At 44.2% G+C, this 12491-nt stretch overlaps 1 protein-coding gene across 2 annotated transcripts in view; it reads right to left on the minus strand.

The window, feature by feature from the left end:
* Positions 1–12491, minus strand: part of CHAF1A (chromatin assembly factor 1 subunit A) — a 188731-nt gene that overhangs the window by 158136 nt on the left and 18104 nt on the right. The window lies entirely within an intron of this gene.

A 12491-nucleotide genomic window follows, 5' to 3' on the forward strand; every position in this document is an offset into this window, starting at 1 on the left:
CTGCAGGAAGGAAGAGGAGCAAATATAAATATGGCCAGGCCCTCTCCTTCCTGAGGCGAACCATGCTAAGCAGAGTGTAAGTATTCTACAGCCCACTAATAACCATGTTAACCTGTCTACTTAGTTTGCTTTCAGTCAGGGCTTTTTCATTCCAATGTATTAATTTCTTTTGTTTTTTCTTTCACAGCACCTTCTCCAGCCACCGGGCGCCTGCATCTTCCTCTGCGCCCTCTGGAGCGATCCCTCCTGAGTCCGCCACTGAGGGCCACGTCGGTAGGCCCCACACCTCTGTCCCCTCCTCTGACCCCTCTGTCCCCTCCACTTCATCCGCCCCAAGCAGTGGAGCATTATTGCAGGCTTCATTGCTCGCATCTGATGCTGAACAGTTAGCGTTCCCTTTACCCCACCCCTCTGATCCTGCCACCTCGACACCACCATTAGGTTCGCTATGCTCCTGAGTTCTTACACCTGAATGCATCCTTCCAAGGCTCTTTCAAAATTTTGGGAGAGCAAGTGACTGCTGGTTTCAACATGGTGCAGTCACGCATCAGTGAAACAAGCCGTGAAACCAGCAGTCGCTTGGATAGGCTGCATTCAGCTGTAAGTCCCGATCCGGCCAATCTTTTTTTCCAATCCATGCTCATGAGCATGGAGAAGCTTTCTTTTGAGCAACAGATGCGGGTAATGAATACCTGCCATAATGCTGCACTGCAGGCCGTTAATGAAGCTACCCACACACCTCCCCACACCTCCACTCCAATTCCACCCCAGGCCCCATTTCCACACCATACCCCCCATTACCAAACCCAGCCCCAATACCCACACCAGCACCATTACCAAACCCAGCTCCAATCCCCACACCAGCACCATTACCAAACCCCACGCCAGCCCCATTACCCAACCCAGTCCCACTACCCTACCCAGTCACAATACCCGACCCAGTCCCCACAACAATCCCGGCCCCCAGACCAAATTACTTCCCCAATGTTTTCTTTACTCAGCTTTTCTCTTCCCCCTACCCCAACACCACCCCCCTCTGGTCAGCCTCTTGGTTTAACCCCCCCTTCCACTGCACCCCAAACAAGTAGGGTTTCCCCACCTATCGACGTGGTCCAACCTTCCTGCCCCTCCTCCTCTCATATCTCCACCCAAAACTTTGAAGACTTGTAAATATGTTTTTTAAATGTTTATGTCAAAAAAATTTTGCTAAGTTTTCCCAAAAAAAAAATTGGAAAATAAAAAAAAACTATTTTTTTGGCCAAGAAAAAAAAAAAAAAAAAGAGTTAAAATAAAATTCTGATTATAATTGTACTCTGTGTGTGTGTGGATTTATTAAGGTAATATAATAAAAAAGGTTTAATAAAAACAAACACCAGACATGTTAAAGGTATAACAATGGTTTTACTAGCAAGAAAACCACGCTTTTGGGTTGTTTTTTTTTGGGGGGGCAGAAACACATTTTTTACATAAACAAAGCACATGGGAAACAGGTTACACATGGGAAACAGGTTACACAATCATGTCTTGCCACGGGATCCGCCCGACAGGTGAGACAAAATAATCGGCAAACTGGTCCCTCATCCTTGTAACTGAACTTGTAGAGCGAACCGAGCTGCTGCGGTAGTCCCACAAGGTGGTCTCCAAATCTTCATCATCCAAGGAAACGGGCTCCTTTGAAAGGACAAAGTTGTGGAGCACCACACAGGCTTTAACTACCTCGTCTATAGTTGTTGTTTTCAGCTTGATAGCCGTCAGCAAAACTCGCCACTTCGCCGTCAATATGCCAAAGGAACACTCCACTACTCTTCGTGCTCTAGTAAGCCGGTAATTAAAGACCCGCTTGGTATGGTTTAAGTTCCGGCTACTGTACGGTTTCAGTAGGTGCGGCGACAGTTGAAAGGCTTCATCACCTACAAAGACATATTCCAGGGCTGGGTCATTTGTTCCTGGCAGTGGTCTGGCTGGCGGTAAATCGTAGCTCTCTCCATAAAGGCAACGACCCATTGGAGAGTTTTTAAGAACTTGCGAATCGTTGGACCGTCCATATGCTCCGATGTCCACTGCAAGGAACCTGCAGTTGGCATCTGCAATAGCCATAAGGACGATGGAGAAATACTTCTTATAATTATAATACTCCGATCCTGTTCCTGCCGGTTTCGCAATCCTTATATGTTTCCCGTCAACTGCACCCACACAATTAGGGAAATTGCAAATTTGCTGAAACTCTTCAGCACTTTGCAACCAGATTTCCATGGATGGTTGGGGGATATACTCTGGTTGCAAAGTGGTCCAAACAGCCTGACATGTGTCCTTCACTATTCCAGAGATAGTGGAAATGCCCAGCCTGAACTGATAATGGAGCGAAGTCATAGATTCACCCGTAGCTAGGAAACTTTAAAAAAAAAAAAAAAAAAAGTTAGAAAAAATTCCACAGACCAACAAGTTTTAATATGGCACTGTTAATTTTTTTTTAAGGACGGGACACACAATAAAACCAGCATGAAACCGGTGTAAAAAAGCAGTGGAATGTCCGCCAAGAAAACCAAAATTACATGCTGCAGAAAATAGTGCGCAGTATGCCAGCGCAGTATTGTCTGCAGCATGTAATATAACATTCAAAATGACCAATGAAAGAAAAAAAAGCAGTTGCATGTCATCAAACCCAAAAAACTTAAAAAAAAAAAAAAAACTGCAGAAAATGCAACGCAATATTTCAGCGCAGTATTTTCTGCAGTCTGTTATCTAACATTCAATATCAGCAATGACATTTAAATAAAGCAGTGGAATGTCCGCCAAGAAAACCCAAATTACATGCTGCAGAAAATAGTGCGCAGTATGTCAGCGCAGTATTGTCTGCAGCATGTAATATAACATTCAAAATGACCAATGACAGAAAAAAAAAAAGAGGCTTACCGCAGGGTCACCATCAGCCGCTCCGCCGGTGTGATGGCAAGCCTCATCCTTGTATCCTGTCTTCGGATGACATCCTCCAGTTTTGCAAGCAAAAAATCAAAATGTTCAATCCTCATCCGCACGTAGTTGTGGAATTTGTGTGGATTGTGCCGCAACTCCAGGTACAGAGTGGACTGGACACCGCGGGTCATCCGTAGTTGATTAATCGGATGAATCCACAGTCGTCTCCGTCTCCATTGCTGCAGAAGCCGCCTCCTTCTCCCGCACTATGATATCCAGGCGATTTGTCTCAAAGATAACGTCGGTAACCAAACTAGCAATCCTCCCAAGAACACCTTCCATCGCTGCCACAAAACTAAAACCCTCAAAGATGGGCTGTAAAAACAGTACTATATAGTTTTTCAAATTTTCCAGTAGCCAATCAAATTTGGGAGCCTCCCATTTTAAAAACGGATCCGTCGGAAAAACGGATACAACGGATGGTAAAACGTATGCAACGTATGCAACGCATCCAGTATTTTCGACGGAAACATTTAGCGGATTTGCGACGTATCCGTCGAAATGCTGGATGCGTGGCATACGTTTAGATGTCACCATTTTTCACTTTTTTGACGCATCCGTTTTTTCGGCAAAAAAACGGATTTGCGACGTTATCCAGTTAACGCTAGTGTGAAACTAGCCTTAGGGTACCGTCACACAGTGCCATTTTCATCGCTACGACGGCACGATTCGTGACGTTGCAGCGTCGTATAAGTATCGCTCCAGCGTCGTAGACTGCGGTCACACGTTGCAATACACAGCGCTGGAGCGATAATTTCATGACGTATTTGCGATGTAGAAGCCGTTGGTTACTGTGCGCACATCGTATACAACCTGTGTCACACAATGCAATCATGCCGCCACAGCGGGACACTAGACGACGAAAAAGTTTCAAACGATCTGCTACGACGTACGATTCTCAGCGGGGTTCCGGATCGCAGTAGCGTGTCAGACACAGCGATATCGTAAATGCATCGCTGGAACGTCACGAATCGTGCCGTTGTAGCGATCAAAATTGCACTGTGTGACGGTACCCTTAGAGTAGTGATTAAGGCCATCATATTTGGCAGTCAGGAAGGAGCAAGCCGCAGTACTTCCAGAACTGAAGGTTCTTTTATCGTACCAGGTCAACATTTTGTCGGTGAGGTCCCTCAAACTGCAAAGACAGGAAGGTTGCAAAAATGGTGCAGAGTTTGATACAAAATGGGACTACACAAGGACACCATTTGGCAATGTAACACCTGCCCAGACAAACCTGGCCTGTGTTTAAAAGAATGCTTCAGACTGTATCACACATCCTTGGTCTACTAAATTCATTTCTGACTTACAAAACTTGCATATGTCAACCTGACGCACACTACACAAAATATGTATATGCCACCACATTATAAAATTCACATACCAGGAAAACATAATCGGTTCCAATATGGGGTTAGTTGTGGAAGGCTTCTATTGTTTAGGTACACCAGTGGCTCTCCAAACATGACATCACACCCGCAGACAATTCCATCAAGTTTATGTTCCAGAAAGTCACTCCTTCCTTTCCGAGCCCTGACGTGCGCCCAAACAGTAGCTTTCAACCATATATGATATCAGCGTTCACAAGACAAATTGTACAACAGATTTTGAGGTCTATTTTCTCCTGTTATCCTTGTGAAAATTAAAAAAAAAAGTGGGACTAAATGATCATTTTTATGGAAAAAAAGTGACTTATTTTCACGACCCTACATTATACACTTTTGTAAAGTCTTGAGGGGTCTAGTTTCCAAAATGGGGTCCACCGTTTAGGCACATGAAAGGTTCTACAAACGCGACATGGCGTCCGCTAATCATTCCAGCAAATTTTGCATTCAAAAAGTGAAACAGCGCTCCTTCCCTTCCGTGCACTTAAACAGTAGTTTTTTCCCCCACATATGGGGTATCAGCATGTTTATGAGAAATCGTACTACAAATTTTGGGGTCCATTTGTTCCGGTTACCCTTTAGAAAATTTAAAAAATTGGGTCTAAATTAAAATTTGTGAAAAAAGGTAAATGTTCATTTTTTCCTTCCACATTGCTTCAGTTCCTGTGAAGCACCTAAAGAGTTGATACACTTCTTGAAAGTGGTTATGAGCACCGAGGGGTGCAGTTTTTAGGGTGTATGCCCACGATTCGGAGTTGCTCAGTGTTTGATGATGCGTACTACTCATGCAGTGTCAAACGCGCAGCAGCCAGCTATTACAGCATAGTGGATGGGAGTTCAAGAAATCCCATGTCCACTATGTGTCCAGATGCTGGTGGATCACCCACTGAAACAAATATGCACTCGGAGCATCTATACAGTCCGCTGCATGTCAATTTCTGTTGCGGAGACGCTGGTCTCAAGAGAAATTACAGTATATACTCAAGTATAAGCCGACCCGAGTATAAGCCGAGACCCCTAATTTTGCCACAAAAAACTGGGAAAACTTAATGTCTCGAGTATAAGCCTAGGGTGGAAAATGCAGCAGCTACCGGTAAATTTCAAAAATAAAAACAGATACCAATAAAGGTAAAATTAATTTAGACATCAGTAGGTCAAGTGTTTTTGAATATCCATATTGAATCAGGAGCCCCATATATTGCTCCATACAGTTCATGATGGGCCCCATAAGATGCTCCATATTAAATGCCCCATATAATGCCGCACAAATGTTGATTATGACCCCATAAGATGTTCCAGAGACATTTGCCCCATACAATGCTGCACAAATGTTGATTATGGCCCCATAAGATGCTCCATACAGACATTTTCCCCATATACTGTTGCACAAATGCTGATTATGGCCCCATAAGATGCTCCATAGACACATTTGCCCCATATAATGCTGCACAAATGCTGACTATGGCCCCATAAGATGCTCCATAGAAATATTTGCCCCGTATAATGCTGCACAAATGCTGATAATGGCCCCATAAGATGCTCCGTAGACATTTGCCTTGTTTAATACTCCACAAATACTGATTATGGCCCCATAAGATGCTCCATAGAGATATTTGCCCCATATAATGCTCCACAAATGCTGATTATGGCCCCATAAGATGCTCCATAGAGATATTTGTCCCATATAACGCTGCACATGGCCCCATAAGATGCTCCATAGACTATTATGCCCCATATGCTGTTGCAGCGCTAAAAATAAAAAAAAAATAAAAAAATCACATACCCACCTCGCGTCGCAAAGGCCCCCGGCACTTGAGATAGTCACCTGTCCGTGTTCCACCGCTGGGCGCAGCTGTATCTTCCACGCCCTCTGCACTAACTGTTCAGGCAGACGGCGGCGCGCACACTAATCGCGTCATTGCGCCCTCTGACCTGAACGTCACTGCAGAGGACGCAGAAGACGGAGCGGCGCCGACAGTGGAACGCGGACAGGTGAATCTCGCGCACTGCCCCGTCATACTCACCTGCTCCTGGCGCAGTCTCTGCACGTCCCTGGTTCTCCCTATGGGAGTGGAGTCGGGTCCATATTCATTACTGTAATGAGCGGTACCATGTGACCGCTCAATACAGGAAGAAGCTGTCAGCGCCCGAAGAACCAGGGACATGCAGGGACCGCGCCAGGAGCAGGTGAGTATGATTAGACAGCTGCCGCTCCCCCTCCCCTGCCGACCCCTGGGAATGACTCGAGTATAAGACGAGAGGGGCAATTTCAGCCTAAAAAAATGGGCTGAAATTCTCGGCTTATACTCAAGTATATACGGTACATCAATAGAATGTATCGAACATCGTGAATCTGAATGGTTCAGTGAACATATGGGGATTCACTTGCGTTCAGTAGAAGGCAACGCTTTGGACACATCAAACATGCCCTGCATCCAAAGCGCTGCTACTTCCAGATCGTGGGTACCCGGCCTTAGAATGGTGTCACTTTTTGGTATTTTTTTGTCATATGGACCCCTCAAAGTCACTTCAAATGTGATGTAATTCCTAAAAAAAAAATGATTTTGTAAGTTTTGTTGGAAAAGTGAGAAATCGCATGTCAACTTTTAGCCCTTATACCTTCCTAAAAAAGGAATGATTACGAAATGTTGATAATGTAAAGTAAACATGTGGGAAGCGTTCCAGAGTTATTACCTCAAAGTGATAGTGGTCAGAATTGTAAAACTTGGCTTTGTTTTAAGGTGAACAGCGTTATGAGTTTCATTTTTGCAAGATGACATTCTTGAATTATGTTATGCATTTTAACATAACTTTTATGACTTGTTTTGCCTGGCAAGCTGCAGTTTGCATTGGTTTCATTTTGGGGTATATACAAAGTTTTGAAGGCACAGGTAGTGTAAATATGATCACTGCAATGCTAAATTAAGTCATTGGGGAGTGTGGTTTGTAAAATGAGTTCACATATGGGGGGCTTCTGCTGTCCTGGCACCACAGGGACTCTGCCAATGTGACATGGCACCCTCAAACCATTCCAGCAAAATCTGAACTCCAATATGGCACCTCTTTCCTTCTGAGCTTTGCACTGTGCCTCAAAAGTAGTATTCCCCCACATATGGGGTATCATCGTAACCAGAAGAAATTGCACATCGTGCAATTTTGCCTGTTACCCTTGTGAAAATTTAAAAAAAAAAAAGGGGGGGGGGGCTAAAATAACTTTTGTAGGGAAAATGTGATTTTTTTTTATTATTACCGTATATACTCGAGTATAAGCTGAGATTTTCAGGCCACTTTTTTGGGCTGAAAGTGACCCTCTCGGCTTATTCTCGAGTCAGTGTCGGTGTGGGGTCGGCGGGTGAGGGAGCGGCGGCTGTGATATACTTACCTGCTCCTGGCGCAGTCCCTGCATGTCCCATGGTCTCCGGGCAGCGCTTCCTGTGTTCAGCGGTCACGTGGTACCGCTCATTAAAGTAATGAATATGCACGCATATTCATTACTCTAATGAGCGGTACGTGACCGCTGAACACAGGAAGATGCCGCCGGCTCCCGGAGACCATCTGACAGTGAGACGCTGCCAGGGACCGCGCCGGGAGTAGGTGAGTATATCAGGGGAGGGGGAGCATTGCGCGATAGTCACCTTCCTCGTTCCACCGCTGCGGGCCGCTTTGTCTTCCGTCCTCTGGCTGTGACTGTACAGGTCAGAGGGCGAGGTGACGCGATTAGTGTGCGCTCCGCCCTCTGCCTGAACAGTCAGTGCCGAGGATGGAAGACAGCAGCGTGCAGCGATGGAACGTGGAAGGTGACTATCGCAAGTGCCGGGGGCCTGAGCGAAGAGAGGTATGTGATTTTTTTTATTTTAATGGCAGCAACAGCTAATGTATGGAGCATCTTATGGGGCATATATGAGGAGCATCTTATGGGGCATATATGAGGAGCATCTTATGGGGGATATATGAGGAGCATCTTATGGGGCCATAATGTGTGGAGCATCTCATGGGGCCACAATGTATGGAGCATCGTATGGGGCCATAATGTGTGGAGCATCTCATGGGGCCATAATGTGTGGAGCATCTCATGGGGCCATAATGTGTGGAGCATCTCATGGGGCCATAATGTGTGGAGCATCTCATGGGGCCATAATGTATGGAGCATCTCATGGGGCCATCAACCTTTATGCAGCATTGTATGGCGCAAATGTTTCTATGGAGCATCTTATGGGGCCATTATTAACCTTTGTACAGCATTATATGGGGTATATTTTAATATGGAGCATCTTATGGGGCCCATCATGAACTGTATGGAGCATTATATGGGGCTCCTGATTCAATATGGATATTCAAAAACACTTAACCTACTGATATCTCAATTAATTTTACTTTTATTGGTATCTATTTTTATTTTTGACGTTAACCGGTAGCTGCTGCATTTCCCACCCTAGGCTTATACTCGAGTCAATAAGTTTTCCCAGTTTTTTGTGGCAAAATTAGGGGGGTCGGCTTATACTCGGGTCGGCTTATACTCAAGTATATACGGTAACTTTTGTAAGGCACCTGGGGGTTTAAGGTGATCATTACACATTTAAATACATTCTTGAGGGGGCTAGTTTCCAAAATGGGGTCACTTGTGGGGTTTTCCATTGTTTAGGAACATCAGGGACTCGCCAAACAGGACATGGCGTCCGCTAATGATTCCAGCAAATTTTACATTTAAAAAATTAAATGGCGTCCCTTCCCTTCCGAGCTCTTCCTTTGCACCTAAACAGTGGTTTTCCCCCACATATGGGGTATCTGCGTACTCAGGAAAAAATGCACAACAAGTTTTGGGGTCCAATTTCCCCATTGCCCTTGTGAAATTAAAAAAAAAAAAAAAAAGAAAAAAGTCTAAAGTAATTTTTTTTTTTTTTTTTTTTAGAAAAAAAAAATAAATAAATGTTCATTTTTTTTCCACATTCCAAAAATTCCTTTGAAGCACCTGAAGAGTTAATAAACTTATTGAAGGTGGTTTTAGAATGGTGTAACTTTGGTATTTTCTATCATATAGACCCCCTCAAAGTCACTTCAAATGGGAGGTGGTCCCTACAAAAAAAATGGATTTGTAAATTTTGTTGGGAAAAGGTGAAAGCTGGTCAACTTAGAAACTTAACTTCCTACAAAAAAAAAAAAAAAAAAAAATTGTTCAAAAATTGTGCCGATGTAAAGTAGACATGTGGGAAACGTTATTTGTTAACTATTTTGTGTGACATATCTCTGATTTAAGGGCGTAAGAATTCAAAATTTGCAACATATGCCAAATTTCTGGGTTTTTTTTTCCCACAAACTAGTTACTGTATATCTAAGAAATTTTACCACTGTCATGAAGTACAATATGTCACAAAAACAATCTCAGAATCAGTGGAATCTGTTGAAGTGTTCCAGAGTTATTATCTCAAAGTGACAGTGGTCAAAATTGTAAGTGGCCTGGTTATTAATGTGTAAACCATCTTGGGGAGTAAAAGGTGTTCAGCTTTCCTTTGAAGTGGATTAAGGACTCATGTAAGCAGATTTCACTTTGGGGAATGAAGACTTCAGTAAATGCCTTTCTGAAGTGATCAATGAATGGCCTAAGAATGAATGGCCTAATAATGAATAGTCAGTCAAACCTAGGTTTATCTCAAGTGTGTACACGGTGTGACATCACTGTAATGCAAAAACCATTAAAATTACCTCAAAGTGCGTCCGGGTCATAGCTATGAAGAAAATTGGAGTGTTACATAAAATATCAACACGAATATTGCAGAATTTCTGGTTTTGTCATTATTGCCATGTGAAGCACAAGTCCACAAACCATCCTTTCTACCGCATCAAGAGACCCAATTAGCAAATGATTGTAGAGATTTCGGGAACTAAATTGTTGGGAATATAAATTAGTCTGGGCCACTATGCGTTTCACAAAATACTCGTTGAAAAAGTTTAAATGGCAGGCCTCACAGAAACGGACTACTGATTCCTGCTTCACCACAAAAATCAAGGTTCTAAGGATCATAATTAGTGATGAGCGAATACACTCGTTACTCGAGATTTCCCGAGCACGCTTGGGTGTCCTCCGTGTATTTTTTAGTGCTCGGAGATTTAGTTTTTCTTGCCGCAGCTGAATGATTTACATCTGTTAGGCTACTTGCACACTAGCGTCGGGCTCGGCCCGTCGCGGTGCGTCGGGCCGAGGTTCCCGACGCTAGCGTTGTCTCCGCTGCACAACGGGTGCAGCGGATGCATTTTTCCAGCGCATCCGCTGCCCCATTGTGAGGTGCGGGGAAGTGCGGGGAGGTGGGGGCGGAGTTCCAGCCGCGCATGCGCGGTCGGAAAAAGCGGACCGTCAGGAGCAAAAAACGTTACATGTAACGTTTTTTGCTCCCGACGGTCCGCCACAGCATGGCGCAACAGTCGCACGACGGTTGCGACGTGTGTCATTGCGTCGCAAATGCGTCGCTAATGTTAGTCAATGCAGAAAAAACGCATCCTGCAAGCACTTTTGCAGGATGCGTTTTTTCGGCAAAACTACGCATTGCGACGTAATGCAGTTAACGCCAGTGTGAAAGTAGCCTTAGCCAGCATAAGTACACGGGGATGTTGCCTGGTTGCTAGGGAATACCCACATGTACTTATGCTGGCTAACAGATGTAAATCATTCTTCAGCTGTGGAAATAAAAACTAAATCTCCGAGCACTAAAAAATACTCGGAGGACACCCGAGCGTGCTCGGGAAATCTCCTGTAACGAGTATATTCGCTCATCACTAATCATAATTTGTGGGGGTGCGCTCCACCTGTAGGCTCATATGAAGTCCTGGGTTCTCTACATTGTGATGGTGAGGGGTTCATTCTCACTGGGTGAGGGGACAGAATAGGAAACAATAGAAGGCCAGGTTCATATTGCGTTGGTGCAGTCCGTTCAACGCATGCGCTAAAGACTGCGCAACGCTAGTGCCTTTTAAAGATCGCGTTATGCGATCGCGATAGCACATATGCTTTAACTACGCTAGTAGTGACGGACCCGGAAACGAGGCAGACCGCATCCGAGAGTCCGTCACAGAATGACAGCACATCGCAAACGCATGCCGATTATGACACGCGATAGCGATGCGCTACATAATGGCAGTCAATGGGTGCGCTGAAGCATCCGTTACATTGCGTTAGTGCCGCTGTGTAACGGATGCCAATAGCGCATTGCCATTAACGCACAATGAACCTGGCCTAAGGAATGTAACATCCTCTAGCTCAATATCAAAACCAAAGAAGGCGTATCGCTCCTAGGTCGGGTACAACCTTTGGGATAATTAGACACACTAAAGAAAAATGATATTATAACATACATAGTCACTGACCACAGCAGCATCAGGGGATGTAGAACTGTGCCAGGAACAATTCAGAATCAGTCAGCAGCAGTAGGGATTGACAACAGGGACAAGGTCATTGCACCACAAATCCCAGCTGGAATACAGAAGTTCAGCACAACGACCACCCTACATACTTTTTTTTTTTTTTTTCAAACTGTAATAAGGCTGAGCAAAAATGTCATTTTGTGTTAAACTACTGTCCGACAGCCGTTGGGTCGGTTGGGCACCGCCATCCTATCACACCAATCATATACGGTGGCTCCAATGTTGCCGTAATACAGAAACCACCCATGATAGGTGCCGTCACAGCATCGATCACCACTAGACACTCATGCCATAGGAATTACTTTTCGCCGATTAAACTGAAATTGCTGCAATTGGCTGTCAAAATTATCAAGCTAATCACAATTATTTCCAATAGGTGATTGGTAAGGCTGCTTTACACATCATTTTTCAGGAACAATTTACCCATTATGACATGCACATGTCAAATGTAAGGAGGTGGTTAATCATTTAAGGTAGAAAATCTACTAAAGTATGATATTTAATAGCAACAGAGCACTGAGCATGTGTTAAAGATTCAGAGATGCACTGTTCAACAATGAATACCAACAAACAACTTGTGTTACGAAACACATTTTTATTTCATTATGATCAACAACATTAAATACAAGACAGAGTATCCCAAGGAGACCACTGCATATACATGTACCGTATATACTCGAGTATAAGCCGAGATTTTCAGCCCTTTTTTTGGGCTGAAAGTCC

Source organism: Ranitomeya variabilis, chromosome 1 (genome assembly GCF_051348905.1).
Source record: "Ranitomeya variabilis isolate aRanVar5 chromosome 1, aRanVar5.hap1, whole genome shotgun sequence".
NCBI classification, from domain to species: domain Eukaryota; kingdom Metazoa; phylum Chordata; class Amphibia; order Anura; family Dendrobatidae; genus Ranitomeya; species Ranitomeya variabilis.